Genomic DNA, 17973 nt, shown 5'->3' on the forward strand with positions numbered 1-17973 from the left:
AAAGAAGAGAATACTCTTACTGGCTTTGAAAAATCAATTGCATATACATGTGTGTATATGTATATATACACACACAGATACACATAAAAACACACACTGGATGAGACGCTGGCAAAAAGTACAGAATACCTCATTAATTAAAGGGATTTTTTTGCATGTGTCTCAGGCATCATAAATTTACCAATGTTCTAATTATATCTATATAATTTGTATACGTACATATAAATTGGGTTACATATATATTTTATATGCATATATACATATGTATACATATATGTATACTACCCATTTCTTTTACATAGATTTCTGTTTTGAAAGATGAGCATATAACAGCATGATTCTTCTTATTTCTAATTCATCAACCAATGTGTATATGTGGAAGGAGGAGAAGGAAGTAGGAGTATGGATGATAGAGTTTAGAGTTACATATAAATTATTGCTGATACTTTTTATATATTAGTTATTCAATCTGCTGCCTCTGAAAAGTCACTTGAACACCACCTAGTATTGTTCCACAAGTCCATCAGCATTTTCCAAATCAAATCCATTATCTTTAGATCTTCCCACTGCTAAATATTCCCTAGAGGATTAAGTGTTTATATATTATAATTTAAATAAATTATTATTCTATTCACTCCAAGATAACATATAATGGTATATTTTAATGGTATAATTATTTTGCTGAATTTTTTGAACCACATTAAGTTTATAGCTGCCATTTCCCTCCCTTTATATAAACTTTGATTTTGAGTCTTTAGTATATCATTAGTCCTGCTGTTAAATTGTGACTTGGGAGCCTACAAAACTTTAAAGGAATAAAGCAAGTGTTTTAGATAAAGTCTTATAATAATGTTGGTGGACTCTTGCTTCAGTTTTAATTCAACATACTGTTTCATTTGTCATCTGGGGTTAAAGAACAATACCCGTGGATTTCTTTATTTTATTGATTATAAGCTTTTAGATAATCTCCAAAAACTTTTCTCTTATAGAAATTTTGTGCTGTAAAGTACCATAGTACTCCTGTGCTGGTGACTCAGAATAATTTTAATAGCTTGGTGTAGAATCTAATTTTTCATAGCATAACAACACCTTTAAAAATTGAATATATACTCTAGGCTGTTTGTGGTACCACCTGAGAATATTTCTATCCAATCCTGTTTAACAGGATGATGATTTAATGATAAATTCAATACACTTTGCTAACAATGTAGAATATGTGCAGTAATTGACCTTATCCAGAAAGCAGTTACGGTTAAAATAGAAATTTGATGACAGGATTCATATGTAAGCCAGTCCCCAGGTACACACAATGCTAAGCATATGACATTCTCAAGTAATGGTCACTGCTACCCCAAAATAAGCTTATGTTCAAACATTTAAAGAAACATTTCAGTATAAGATTAAGGTTGATTAGGCTAGGCGTGGTGGCTCCCGCCTGTAATCCCAGCACTTTGGGAAGCCAAGGTGGGTGGGACATGAGGTCGGGAGATCGAGACCATCCTGGCCAACACGGTGAAACGCTGTCTCTACTAAAAATACAGAAATTAGCCAGGTGCGGTGGTGTGCACCTGTAGTCCCAGCTACTTAGGAGGCTGAGGCAGGAGAATCGCTTGAACCCAGAATCTGGGAGGCGGATGTTGCAGTGAGAAGAGATGGCGCCACTGCACTCCAGCCTGGGCAACAGAGCAAGACTCCGTCCCAAAAAAAAAAAAAAAATTTAAGGCTGATTGCGAATCAATGCTAAGTTTAATATATTCCAATATTTTTCATGCATTTGTGTATTAAAATATTCATTTTTCCCAACTCTACATTTTTAACTACAAAGGAAGCATAAAATAAATACTTCACTCTGTAGCAGACTTTTCAGGTATTTCACAACTTAGTGAAAGTCTTCGAAGATGAATTTACTCCATGTATATTTTAAGATAGCCCTAGATGGAATGGGTTAAGCTGAATCCTGAGTACATGCAATCCATTGCTATACCCAGCTCCTGTAATTCACTGTTATTTATTGCTGTCCTGACTTGTGAGTGCAGACAGAGTCTGATGTGATAACTTCTCTTCAAAGCTGTGGACGTTCATGGACACGAACTACCACTGAAATATCAGCACCCAAATGCTGTACTTGTAATTCAGAGAAGGCAACTAAAGTTTTATTTTCTCCTTTAATTCACCATGCAATAAATGAAATCAATAGAGAAAGAAGAGAAGTTAATACCTTCTTTTCTCATTAATGAGCTGGACAAGCTTCCAAATGACTACCTCTAGTAGTGGTATTTTTGGAACTGCATATAATGAGAGTCTGTCTTTTAACCTTTACTAAATGACATATTTGTAAGTACATGTTTGAAGCCCTCTTGTTCTTTTAAAATCAAGGTTAATCATGAACTTGAAGGTAAAAAGAAACATCATCTGTCAAATGAAGTTGTCTATAAGTGTCACCCACTCAGGTTGCTTATGTTAGAAAATTTTAGTCAGATCCCACTAAGTACTTAGATGCAATTTTTCATTCTCTTCCCAGCCCGAATGTTGTAAGTGAAATATCCAATATGTCATGGCTGGTTAATTCTTCTCTAACCTTTGTCTTAGGTGTCACTTTAAAATGTGGGAACTCAGTATTTCTAAAACAGAATTGGTATCTTAGTCGATTTTCTTCTAGCTTATAACAAAATACCCTAAACTGGGTAATTTATAAGAAAAAAAATATTACTTACAATTCTGGAGTCTGGGAAGTCCAGGATCAAGGGGCTGCATCTGGTTCGGGTCTTCTTGCTAGCGAGGACTCTGTGGGATCCTGTAGTAGTGAAGGACATCACATAGCAAGGGAGCTGAGCATGCTATTCCAGGCCTCTCTTCCTCTTCTTATAAAGCCACCAGTCCCACTCCTGTGATAACTCATTAATACATTAATCCATGAATCACCTCTTAAAGGCCCATCTCTCAATACTAACACCTTGGGGATTAAATTTCAACATGAATTTTGGAGATGACAAACATTCAAACTATAGTAATTACTATATACCTTCAATATGGTCTGTTCAGGATGCCAAAAAACCCACAAAAACCAATGCACAGGATCAAAACAAAAATTTAGTTTTTTGAAATAATAAAATTGATAGATCACTAGCTAGACTGAACAAAAAGAAGATTTAAATAAGCACAATTAGAAATGATAAAGCTGACATTACAACTGATACTACAGAAATAGAAAAGATCATTAGAGACTACTGTGAGTATATCTACACACAAACTAGAAAACCTAGAGGAAATTGATAAATTCCTGGAAACATACAACCTCTGAAGATTGAATTGTTTTAATGAAACAATTATTTAAAAAGGAGACTTACCAGAATCACGAGCATAGAGCAGATCCACCTTGTTATGGGTTGAATTGTGTTCCCCTAAAAGACATGTTGAAGTCTGATATGGTTTGGCTGTGCCCCCACCCAAATCTCATCTTGAATTGTAGTTCCCATAATTCCCATGTGTTGTGGGAGGTACCCTGTGGGAGATAATTGAATCATGGGAGTGGTTTCCCCCATACTGTTTTCGTGGTAGTGAATAAGTCTCACAAGATCTGATGATTTTATAAGAGGAAACCCGTCTCGCTTGATTTTAATTCTGTCCTGCCTGCTGCCATGTAACAGGTGCGTTTTGCCTTTCACCATGATTGTGAGGCCTCCCCAGCCATGTGGAACTGAGTGCATTATTTCTTTATAGATCACCCAGTCTTGGACTTGTCTTTCTCAGCAGCATGAAAACAGACTAATACAAAGTCCCAACCCCCAGTACCTCAGAATGTGATCTTATTTGAAAATAGGGTGGTTTTTTAATGATCGCCATTCTAACTGGTGTGGTTTTGATTTGCATTTCTCTGATGGCCAGTGATGTCATGAAACAACACGTGCTGGAGAGGATGTGGAGAAATAGGAACATTTTTACACTGTTGGTGGGACTGTAAACTAGTTCAACCATTGTGGAAGACAGTGTGGTGATTCCTCAAGGATCTAGAACTAGAAATACCATTTGACCCAGCGATCCCATTACAGGGTATATACCCAAAGGATTATAAATCATGCTGCTATAAAGACACATGCACATGTACGTTTATTGTGGCACCATTCACAATAGCAAAGACTTGGAACCAACCCAAAAGTCCATCAATGATAGACTGGATTAAGAAAATGTGACACATAAACACCATGGAATACTATGCAGCCATAAAAAAGGATGTATTCATGTCCTTTGTAGGGATATGGATGAAGCTGGAAACCATCATTCTGAGCAAACTATCCCAAGGACAGAAAACCAAACACCGCATGTTCTCACTCACAGGTGGGAATTGAACAATGAGAACACTTGGGCACAGGATGGAGAACATCACACACTGGGGCCTGTTGTGGGGTGGGGAGAGGGGGAGGGATAGCATTAGGAGATATACCTAACGAAAATGACAAGTTAATGGGTGCAGCACACCAACATGGCACATGTATACATATGTAACAAACCTGCACATTGTGCATATGTATCCTAGAACTTAAAGTATAATAAAAATAAAGAAATAAATAAATTACAGTGTTAGTAGACCCCCCAGAAAAAAAGAAAATGGGGTGGTTGCAGATGTAATTAGATAAGATGGGGTCATACTCATGTAGCTTGGCCTCCTAATATAATATGACTGATGTCCTTACTACAAGGTGGCTATTTGAAGACATAGATAGGGAGAACATGTGAAGACAGAGGATTAGGGTGATTCAGCAACAAACCAATGAACACAGATTGCTGACAAACCACCATAACCTAAGAAAAGGCAAGGATAAAATTTTCTGCAGATTTTTGGGGAAGCCTGGTCTTGCTGATACCCTTTGTCTTGGACTTCCAACCTCCAGAACTGTGAGACAATACATTTCTGTTTTGATACTTTGTTGCAGTAGCCCTAGAGAATGAATACATCCCCAACACCAGCTCTGCTTCTTTTATAGTTCAGGAAAAATGTTGAAGTGGAAAAATATATCACAAAAACTAAGGTTAAATTAGAAGCAGTACAAAAGAGAATAGACTATTGAAAACACAGTAAGTGATATAGATAGAATGGTGCTGTAGTTTGAATGTCTCCTCCAACATTAACATTGAAATTTAATTCCCAATGTAACTGTATTGGGAGGTGAGGCCTTTAAGAGGTGATTAAGTCATGACGGCTTGTCATCATTACAGGATGGGTTAGTTATTGCAACACTAAGTTTGTTATAGAAGAGAGTTTGTCCTGATTTCTCCTCTCTCTCTCTCTCTCTCTCTCACACACACATACACACGGACTCCTCCTTTCCACCCTTTGGCCATGTGATGATGCTTCTCTCTCTCTCTCTCTCTCTCTCTCTCACACACACACACACACACACACACAGACTCCTCCTTTCCACCCTTTGGCCATGTGATGATGCTTCACTCTCTCTCTCACACACACACACACACACACACACACACACGGACTCACTTCTCCTTTCCACCCTTTGGCCATGTGATGATGCTTCTCTTTCTCTCTCTCTCTCTCACGCACACACACACTTGCTTCTGTCTTCCACCCTTTGGCCATGGGATAATGCTTGCCATGCTCATAGGCTTCCCACCCTTTAAAACTCTGAGCCAAATAAACTTCTATTGTTTATAAATTACCCAGTCTGTGGTATTCTATTGCAGCAGCAGAAAACAAACTGAAACAGATGAAAAAGACAGTAGCACAATGCAAACAAACCAAAAAAAAAAAAAAGCACAAATATCAAACAAGGAAGATAGTGAGAGGTGATAGCGTGCTGACAGTCCTCACAGCCATCACTTGCTCTCGGCGCCTCCTCTGCCTGGGCTCCCACTTTGGCAGCACTTGAGGAGCCCTTCAGCCCACCACTGCACCGTGGGAGCCCCTTTCTGGGCTGGCCAAGGTGGGAGCTGGCTCCCTCAGCTGGCAGGGAGGTGTGGAGAGAGAGGCGCGAACGGGAACCAGGGCTGCATGCGGCGCTTGTGGGCCAGCTGGAGTTCTGGGTGGGCATGGGCTTGGCAGGCCCTGCACTCGGAGCAGCTGGCTGGTCCTGCTGGCCCCGGGCAATGAGGGGCTTAGCACCTGGACCAGCAGCTGCGGAGGGTGTACTGGGTCCCCCAGCAGTGCCAGCCCACCAGCGCTGTGCTCAATTTCTCACCAGGCCTTAGCTACCTTCCCGCGGGGCAGGGCTCAGGACCTGCAGCCCGCCATGCCTGAGCCTCCCAGCCCCTCCATGGGCTCCTGTGCAGTCCGAGCCTCCCCGAGGAGCACCACCCCCTGCTCCACGGCGCCCAGTCCCATCGACCACCCAAGGGCTGGGGAGTGCGAGTGCACGGCGCGGGACTGGCAGACAGCTCCACCTGCAGCCCTGGTGCAGGATCCACTGGGTGAAGCCAGCTGGGCTCCGGAGTCTGGTGGAGATGTGGAGAACCTTTATGTCTAGCTCAGGGATTGTAAACACACTAATCAGCACCCTGTGCCTAGCTCAGGGTTTGTGAGTGCACCAATCGACATTCTGTATCTAGCTGCTCTGGTGGGGCCTTGGAGAACCTTTATGTCTAGCTCAGGGATTGTAAATACACCAATCAGCACTCTATATCTAGCTCAAGGTTTGCAAACACACCAATCAGCACCCTGTGTCTAGCTCAGGGTTTGTGGGTGCACCAATCGACACTCTGTATCTAGCTGCTCTGGTGGGGCCTTGGAGAACCTTTGTGTCGATACTCTGTATCTAACTGATCTGATGGGGACATGGAGAGCCTTTATGTCTAGCTCAGGGATCGTAAACGCACCAATCAGCACCCTGTCAAAACAGACCACTCGGCTCTACCAATCAGCAGGACGTGGATGGGGCCAGATAAGAGAATAAAAGCAGGCTGTCCGAGCCAGCAGGGGCAACCCACTTGGGTCCCCTTCCAGACTGTGGAAGCTTTGTTCTTTCGCTCTTTGCAATAAGTCTTGCTACTGCTCACTCTTTGGGTCCACACTGCTTTTATGAGCTGTAACACTCACCACGAAGGTCTGCAGCTTCACTCCTGAAGCTAGCGAGCCCACGAGCCCAACGGGAGGAACGAACAACTCCAGACGTGCCACCTTAAGAGCTGTAACACTCACTGTGAAGGTCTGCAGCTTCACTCCTGAGCCAGTGAGATCACGAACCCACCAGAAGGAAGAAACTCTGAACACATCCGAACATCAGAAGGAGCAAACTCTGGACACGCCGCCTTTAGAACTGTAACACTCACCGCGAGGGTCCGCGGCTTCATTCTTGAAGTCAGTGAGACCAAGAACCCACCAATTCCGGACACAATAGCAAAGACTTGGAACCAACCCAAATGCCCATCAATGACAGACTGGATAACGAAAATGTGGCACACATGCATCATGGAATACTATGCAGCCATAAAAAAAGAATGAGTTCATGTCCTTTGCAGGGACATGGATGAAGCTGGAAATGATCATTCTCAGCAAACTAACACAGGAACAGAAAACCAAACACTGCATGTTCTCATCATAACTGGGAGTTGAACAATGAGAACACATGTGCACAGGGAAGGAAACATTACATACTGGGGCCTGTCGGGGGGTGGGGTAAGGGGAGGGATAGCATTAGGAGAAATACCTAATGTAGATGACGGGTGGATGGGTGCAGCAAAGTACCATGGCACATGTATATGTATGTAACAAACCTGCATGTTCTGCACATGTATCCCAGAACTTTAAGTATAATAAAAAGTTTTTAAAAATTAAAAACACTGATGAAAGAAATTTAAGCAGGCATCAATAAATGGAAAGATATCTCATGTTCATGGCATGAAACAATATTGCTAAAAAAAAATGTTCATACTAGACAAAGCAATTGACAGATTCAATGCAATCTCTATCAAAATTACAATGGCTTTTATTTTTTTAAAGAAGTAGAAATAACAATCCTAAAATTCATTGGAACTCTGAAACATCCCAAATAGCGAAATAAATCTTGAGAAATAAGAACAAAGCTGGAGATAGCATTTTTTCTGATTTCAAAATTAAAACAGCATGGTACTGGGATAAAGACAGACACATAGACCAATGGAACAGAATCAGCAGCCTCAATGAAGTCAGCAAGATGGCAACCTAGAGTTAGCCAGGACTCACTCTCCTCACAAAAAGAAACTGAAGTAACAAACAAACAATTACATTTTGACTCGAATGGTTGAAGAAGTATGCTGGAGAGCACCAGGGGAGTGTCAAATTTTCTGTGGAGCACAGAAGCCCAGGATAGCACCAGAGATAGGAGAGTGAGGCCTCCTGCCCCTGCCTCACTCTCTCTCCCACCAGAATCACTTAGTGTCAGGAGGGAGTTCTTACTGGGAAAAGTTGATCCGTGGATGCCTGGCAGCCCCCATTGCCACCAAACACCAGCTATCCTTGTTAAAGTCCCCCAATCTTCACAGGCACCAAATCCAGTTTGCAGATTAACCAGGAGCTCAGGCAGGTACATTGTCTCAGAATAGAAGCCTACATTGGGCACTCATCACCCTTGTGACCTAAGCTTCTATAGCTTGGTGCCATCCTAAAACTGTACCCATTACTAAAGTGCACCTTTTTTTAGGGGCTGGTAGCAACTGATTTTTTTCTACCCCTGAGGCCCTACCATCATTCCACCATGTTTACACAGGTGCCCACAGCACCATGGCCCCAGCTGTCCAGAACCCAGGCCAGAAGGAATAATAAAGACCTCGGTATCCAAACCCATGTGATATACCTTGTCTCCAAGGAACAGGCAAACCTGCACAGTATGGGAGCCCCCAAACAGCAGGTCAGCTACTTTGTCCGTACACACCCATGACCCACAGCCAGATGGCCTGCCAAGAATGTATGCCCCTGTACCTGGCCCAACAGCTGGTCCTATGGAAGACCTGCCCCCAAACAATTTGCCACAGAGCCTCCCAGCACTGCCATGCCTATGCATACCTAGCCTGACATCCAGTCTAGCTGCAGCCTTGCCTCTTTGGAGAAAGAACCACACAGCATCCCAGTTGGCCACATCCTTGTGCCCCCAGGCATAGCCTGACAGGCATCTGGCAGCAGCCACCAACTCTCCAGAGAGTCCAGTGGAAGACCAGTCAGTCTTCTGTGCCCACATGCAACCAGCCTGACAATGGGCCCAGAGCCTCTGTCCCAGCAAAACCCCTCTACTGTCATCAAAAATTCCTACAGCCTAGACCACTGAGGCAATTGCAGACCTTACTGACAGGGATTGCAGTGGAAGAAAAATGCATGGAAAACACATTATACACCCAAAAACGAAGCCATTACACCATATTAAACCAACACTCAAGGTCCCACCTACAAAAAAAAAAAAAAGTCTCTCCCCATGAAAACTACACTATAAAATTAGTAAGAGTGACTATTCCACTAGATATGCAGATATCTACATAGAAGCATAAGAAACATAAAAAAGCAAGGAAACATGACACCCCCAAAGAAACAAGTCTCAAGTAACAGACCCCAAAGAAAAGAACATTTACCAAATGTCTGAAAAACAATTCTAAATAATAATTTTAAGTAAGCTAAGTGAGCTACAAGAGAACACAAGCAATTCAATAAAATAAGGAAAACATGATCTGAGTGAGACATTCAACAGAGATAGATATTGAAAACAAAGAGCCAAACAGAAATCTGGGGGCCAAATAATTTAATGAATGAAATAAAAAAATACATCTGAGAGTTTCAACAGACTACATCAAGCAAAATAAATAATTTTTGAACTTGAAGACCATCTTTTGAAATAATTTAGAGAAACAAAAAGAAGTAGAAATAAAAATAATAAAGAAAACCTGTGGGACTTATGAGACATCATTATGCAAATAAATTTTGCAGTATAGCATTTCCAGACAGAGAAGAGACAGGGAAAGTCACAGAAGACCTTTTTAATGAAATAATAGCTAAAAACTTTCCAAGTATTGAGAGAGATGTGAACATTCATATTCAGAAATCTCAAGGGTCCCCAATTAAATTCAATTTCAAAAAAACCCTTCTAAGGCCCATTATAATAAAACTGTCAAAAGTCAAAGACAGAATTTTAAAAGCTGAAAAAGTGTCAAGTCACCTTTAAGGGAATTTTCAGTGGACTATTAGCAGATTTCTGAGCAGAATAGAGGACAGGATGGTATATTCAAAGTGCTGAAAATAAAAAAAAACTGTCAGCTAAGATATTATATTCAACAAAGCTATTCTTCGGAAATGGAGGAAAAATAGACATTCGCAGACAAGTGAATCTGAGGGAATTCATCACCAATAGACTGGCCTTTCAATAAATACTTAAGGAAGTGTACAAATGGAAACAAAAGAATGATAATTACTATCATTAAAGCATGTGAAAAGTATGTTACAGGTTCTGGAATAAAAAAAAAAACATGTAAAAGTATAAAATTCACCATGAGTGGCAAATTAATAAATCAAACTGATAATACACCAGTGATATAATGGTGCTATGTAAATCTCTCAATCCTCTAGTATGAAGGTTTAAAGTCAAAATGGTCAAAAATAACACTAGCTACAATTAGTGGCTAAAGAATTCATAATAAACAAATTAAGATAAGAAAAATATATATTGTGGGGGTAGTAAAAACTCTACGTATTTTTATGATACAAAAATTAAGCAGCGATCAGCTTAAAATAGTCTAGTATAACTACAGGAGTCTTTATGTTAACCTCATGGCAATCATAAAGAAAGAAATTACAGCAACAAACCAGAAAGAGGAAAGAAAGCATAGCAGCACAGAAAACCACCAAGCCTCAGAGCTTAACAAGAAAAGAAGGAACAATTGATCTATAAGACAGCCAGGAAACAATTTTTAAAATAACAGGAGTAAATCTTTACCTATCAAAAATTACCTCAGGTAAATGAATTAAATTGTACAATTAAAAGATATAGAGTGATTGTACAATTAAAAGATATAGAGTGTTTGTCATTAAAGACAAACATTAAAGACTTAAAGTGAAGGGATGGAAAAAGATATTCCATGCAAATGTAAACAAAAAGTGAGCAAGGGTAGCCATACTTTCATGAGATAAAACAGACTCGAAGTCAAAACTGTAAAAAGAGACAAGGTCATTATATAACGATAATGACCTTATATAAAAGGATCAATTCAACAAGAGGATATAACAATTGTGAAAACATATATGTACTCTATACTGGAGGACCCAGATATATAAAGCAAATATTATTAGATCTAAAAGGAGAGATAGACTGCAATACAATAATAGCATGGGACTTTGAGACCCTACTTTAACAATGGACAGACAGATCACCTAGACAAAATGTCAGCTACGAAACATCAGAGTTAAACTGCACTCTAGATTAAATGGACCCAACAGACATTTACGTAGCATTTCCTCCAACCGCTGCAGAATACACATTTTTATCAACTGCACATCAACATTCTCCATGTTAGATCACGTGTTAGGCCACAAAGCAAATCTTTACAAGTTTAAGAAAATAGAGATTGTATCAAATATCTTTTATGACCACAATGACATAAAACTAGAAATCAGCAACAATAACAATTTTGGAAATTTTACAAATACACGGAAATTAAACAACATGGCTACTAAACAACCTATGGGTCAATGAAAAAAATAAAAGATAAGTTAAAAATTTCCTTGAGATAGAAAACTCTGGAAACAAATTATACCCAAACTTATGAGACAACAAAAGCAGTTTTAAGAGAGAAGTTTACAGCAATAAATGCCTACGTCTGTCTATCTATCTATCTATCTATCTATATTTTAATAAGCAACCTAGCAGTGTACCTCAAGAAACCAGAAAAACAACAGCAAACTAAATCTAATGTTGGTAGTATTAAAAAAAAAAAAAAGCTCAGAGAAGAAATAAACAAAATAGAGACAAAAAACAATTCAAAAATCAATGAAATGAAGAGATAGGTTTTTTTGAAAAGACAAAGCAAATTGACAAACGTTTACCTAGACTAAGGAAAAAAAAGAGAGAAACGCAAATAAATAAAATCAGAGATAAAAAGGAGACATTACAACTCATAGCACAGAAATACAGAGGATCATAAGAGTCTTATATATGACTATATACCAACAAATTTGATAACAGAAGAAATGAATAAATTCCTGGACACATACAGACTACCAAGATTAAATTATGAAGCAATAGAAAAACTGAACGAAGTAATAACGAGTGACGAAATTGAATCATTAATAAAAAGTCTTCCATCAAAGAAAAGCCCAGGACCTAATAGCTTCACAGCTTAATTCTACCAAACATTTAAAAAAGAACTAATATCCATTCTTCTCAAACCATTCCAGATTATTTAAGAGGAGGTAATATTTCCAAACTTATTTTATGAGGCCAGAATTAACTTTATTTCAAAACTGGATGAGGACACAATGAAAAAGAAAAACTACAGGCCAATATCCCTGATGAACATAGACGCAGAAATTCTGGATAAGACCTAGCAAGTTGAATATAACAGTACATTAAAAAGATCATTTACTATGATCAAACGGGATTCATTCCAGAGATGCAAGGATGTTTGAATACATACAAATCAATAAATGTGATAAACCACATTAACAGAAAGAAAGACCAAAACCATATGATCAATTCAATATATGAAACAAAAGCACTTGACAAAATTCAACGTCTCTTCATGATAAAAACTCTTAACAAATTAGATATAGATGGTTTGTAACTCAACACAATAAATGCCATATACGAAAAAACCCACCACTAACATTACATTGAACAGGAGAAAGCTGAAAGCATTTTTTCTAGGATGAGGAACAAAAGAATGCCCACTTTTACCACTTTTATTCAACATATTAATGGAAGTTCTAGCCAGAGCAGTTAGGCAAGAGAAAGAAATAAAGGCATCCAAATTGAAAATCAGAAAGTCAAATTGTCCCTGTTTGCAGATTATGTTACCTTAAATATAGAGAACTTTAAAGAATCTACCAAAAACTGTTAAAACTAATAAATGAATTTAGTAAAGTTGCAGTATACAAAATCAACATTCAAAAATTATTAGCCAGGTGCAGTGGCTTATTCCTGTAATCCCAGCACTTTGTGAGGCCAAGATGGGAGGATGACTTGAGGCCAGGAATTTGAGACCGGCCTGGGCAACATAGCGATACCCCATCTCTACCGAATTTTTTTTAAAATATTAAAAAGAATTTTAAAAACATTAATAGTGTTTCTATATGCTAATAGTGAACCATTTGAAAAAGAAATAAAAAAGATAAATTACATTTATAATACCTATATAAAAGATAACTAGGAATAAACTCAACAAAGGAGGTGAAAACTATAAAACTTTGATGAAAGAAACTGAAGAGGACACAAATAAATGAAAAGATATCCCAAACTGATGGAGTGAAAGAATTAATATTGTTAATATGGCCATAGTAGCCAAATAAATCTACAGATTTAATGTAATCTCCATCAAAATACCAATGACATTCTTCACAGAAATAGAAAAAAGCAATCCTAAATTTAATTCATATGGAACCATTAAACTCCAAATATCCAAGAAATACTGAGCAAAAAGAATAAAGCTGGAGGCATCACACTACCTGACTTCAAAATATATGTCAAAGCTATAGTAACCAAAACAGTAGGGTACTGGAATAAAAACAGAAAAATAGGCCAATGGAACAGAATGGAGACCCCAGAAACAAATGTATGCACCTGTAGCCAACTCATTTTTCACAAAGGTGCCAAGAGCACACATTGGGGAAAAGGCAGTCTCTTCAATAAATGGTGCTGGTAAAATTGGATATCCACATGCAGATGAATGAGACTAGACCTCTATCTCTCACCATATATAAAAATCAACCCCAAATGAATTAAAGACTTAAATGAGAAACTTGAAAATATGAAACTACCACAAGAAAACTAGGTGAAACACTTCGTGATATTGGGTTGGTCAACAATTTTTTTTTATTTATTTATTTTTGAGACAGGATCTCACTCCTGTTGCCTAAGCTGGAGTGTAGTGGAACAATCATGGCTTGCTGCAGCCTCGACTTCTCAGGCTCAGATGATCCTCCTGCCTCAGCCTCCCAAGTATTTGGGACTACAGTTACATGCCACCACCCCTGGCAAATTTTTTGTATTTTTATTAGAGACAGGATTTCGTCATGTTGCTCAGGCTGGTCTCTAACTCCTGTGTTGAAGCGATCCACCTGCCTTGGCCTCCCAAAAGTTCTGGGATTACAGGTGTGAGCCACCATGCCCAGCCAAGAATGTTTAAATAATACATATTCCTGGGCTCTGTATTCTGTTCCATTGGTCTGTGTGTCTGTTTTTATGCCAGTTCCATACTATTTTGATTACAAGTGTTTTGTACCATATTTTGAAATCAGGTAGTGTGATGCCTCCAGCTTTGTTCTTTTTGCTCAGTATTGCTTTTGTATTTGAAGTTTTTAGGGGCTCTATATGAATTAAAATTGTTTTTATTTCTATTTCTGTGAAGAATGTCATTGGTATTTTGATACAGATTGCATTAAATCTGTAGATCTCTTTGTCTACTATGGCTGTTTTAATAATATTAGTTCTTAGAATCCATGCATATAAAGTTATCTTTCCACTTATTTGTGTCCTCTTCAATTTCTTGCATCAAAATTTTATAATTTTTAGTGTACATATCATTCACCTCCTTAGTTAGGGTTATTTCTGACTATCTTAATTTTTGTGCTTACTGGCAACAAAAGCAAAAATAGACAAGTTGAATTACATCAAACTAAAAAAAGTTTTCATAGAAAATGAATCCATTAATCAAGTGAAGAGACAGCTTACAGAATGAGAAAAAAATATTTGCAAACTATACGTCTGACAAGGGGTTAATATCCAGAATAGATAAAGAACTTAACAACGACAACGAAATAACCTGATTTTAGAAATGGATGGAAGACATTATTAGACATTTTGGAGATGACATATAAATGGCCAACAGGTATATGAAAAAATGTTCAACATCATTAATTATCAGAAAAATGTAAATCAAAACCATGAGGAGATACAACCTCACCTCAATTAGAATGGCTATTTTCAAAAAGACAAAAGGAAACAATGTTGGTGAAGATGCAGAGAAAAAGAAACCCTTACATACTGCTAGTGGGATTGTAAACTAGTAAAACCATATGGAAAACAGTATTGAGTTTCTTTTAGAAATTAAGTAACTACTATATCAGCCATCCCACTAATTGGTATGTATTTAAAAGAAATGAAATCAGTATATAGAAGAGATAACTGCACTCCCATGTTTATTGCAGCAGTATTTACACTAAGCAAGACCTAGAATCAACCTGCGTCCAACGACAGATGAATGGTTACAGAAAATGTGGTATATATATACAATGAAATACTATTCAGCTGTAAAATAATAAAAGTTCATCATTTGCAATAACATGGATGAGCCTGTAGTACATATCACATGATATCACTCACATGTGGAATCTAAAAAATAATACATTGATATACTAGAAGCAGAGAGTAGAACAGTGGTTACCAGAGACTGAAGAGAGGAGAGAGGAGGGGAGAATTGGGAGTCCTGTTGGTTATAATTAGACAGAAACAAATTCTAATATGCTAGTGCTCAGTAGGGTGACTATGGTTAACAGTAAAATAGTGTATATTACAAAATAGTTAGAGAGGCTTTTGAATGTTCTCACTCCAAATAAATGATAAATGCAGGAGGTGATGGATATACCAACTACCCTGATGGATTATTATACAACATTAATATGTATAAAAACATCACATGCCCCATAAATATGTGCAGTTACAATATGTCAATTAAAACAATAAATAAATCAATTTACTTAGTAGCCCAGAAATAAACCTATGCATATACAGTCAACCGATCTTTGACAAGGGTGTCAAGAACACACAATGGAGAAAAGATAGTGTCTTCAATGCGTGGTGTTGGTAAAATTGTATATCCACACGCAAAAGAATAAAATTGGACCCTTCTCTTACACCATTTTAAAAAATCAACTGAAAATCAATTAGAGACTTAAATAGAAGACCTGACACTCTAAAACTACTCAAAAAATAGGGGAAAAGGGTGTTGACATTAGTGTTGGCAACAATTTCTTGAATTTGACACAAAAGTGCAGGCAACAAAACCAAAATAGACAAGTAGGACTTGTCAAGCTAAACTACATTTTCTGCAAACAACCATAGATTATTAACAAAAGCTAGGTTATATACCAGTTAAGAATGTTTATGGTTTTTATTCAGCTCCTTTTTTTTAGTATATACTTGCTTCTATTTTTATCTTTTCAAGAATATCTCATAACTAATTATTGTGAAAACAATTTTATGTACAAAAACAGTTGTTAGTAAATATCCTTTGCTTAAATATAGAAATAGATTGACCATTAATACAAATATTAGGAGACTAGATATAAGCAGTCCTTTTTAAAATAACAAGTATTTATAGAAATGGCAGAATAATTATTTATTCTGTTTGTAAGGCAGAATAATTATTAATATAAAGTTTATCAAAATTAAATATAAGACCGACTGGATTGTTGGAAGCAAAGGTACAATTTCTTTGGTAGCCTTTTTTTCCAGCCTTAGTGACACTTCAATTCATCCTTTGTCAAATACTCCTTAAAACACTAACACAGGAAATTATTTAGGAGTGCCCCTATACCAGATCCAAGATGAGTCAGAATCAGGCTGAGGACTAATGCACTAAACCAAGCAACTGTACGTCATTGTCCATATTCTTCAGGAAGTAAGGAACAACAAGCATTGATGTAGCAGCGTCATTCAAGCTTGGGCTAGAGCCTATGTAAAGCACATAAAAGGGCCACATGACATGGTGTGAATCAAAACTGAAGGAGCTGTATCAGGCAAGATGGTGCTTACCCACTCAGCCACCTTTCTTTTTTATTTTATTTTATTATTGTTATACTTTAAGTTTTAGGGTACATGTGCACAACTTGCAGGTTTGTTACATATGTGTACATGTGCCATGTTGGTATGCTGCACCCATTAACTCGTCATTTAGCATTAGGTATATCTCCTAATGCTATCCCTCCCCCCTCCTCCCACCCCACAACCATCCCTGGTGTGTGATGTTCCCCTTCCTGTGTCCATGTGTCCTCATTGTTCAATTCCCACCTATGAGTGAGAAAATGCCGTGTTTAGTTTTTTGGAACCAACCCAAATGTCCAACAATGATAGACTGGATTAAGAAAATGTGGCACATATACACCATGGAATACTATGCAGCCATAACAAATGATGAGTTCATGTCCTTTGTAGGGACATGGATGAAGCTGGAAAACATCATTCTTAGCAAACTATCACAAGGACAAAAATCAGCCACCTCTCTCAGGACCCTGTGAGTACTGAGTGACTAGGGTGTTGAAAACTGTACCTGGGAATTACAAGACCACTGCAATGCTTTTGTAAGCATTCTGTGTTGTTACTTGTCTTAAAGTTAGACAAGCTTGATGCCAAATAAAACCTATTTTCTTTCATGATTTGTCTGAACCCAAGAACATAGTTAATAGTAGAAGTGACTTCACAAATTCAAATTCCTAATGATTGGAGAATTATTTAATGAACTAGTTAGTGTTCATAACATTAACCAATTATTCTTTAAAAGCTGAATTTCAATTTTAGTTGTTTGATTCAATTTAGTAAAAGGGTATTTCAAAAAAAGTCTCATTTGGGAAATTTTCAAATCTTAAGTAAATTAAAATGAGAATGTTAATTTTGCCTCTTAATGGAGTAACACAACAGACTCTACAATCTTATAAAACAACATCTGTGATAGATAATCTTCAAGCCAGACATAATAATCTAAATAATAATAAAAAAAGTTTTAGAGAAAAATTAAGTATTCGTAACACTATTTTTAATTAAACTTCTCAACCAAAGTCTTGGCTAGAATGCCATGTTA

The sequence above is a fragment of the Nomascus leucogenys genome, chromosome 3 (assembly GCF_006542625.1).
Source record: "Nomascus leucogenys isolate Asia chromosome 3, Asia_NLE_v1, whole genome shotgun sequence".
NCBI lineage: Eukaryota > Metazoa > Chordata > Mammalia > Primates > Hylobatidae > Nomascus > Nomascus leucogenys.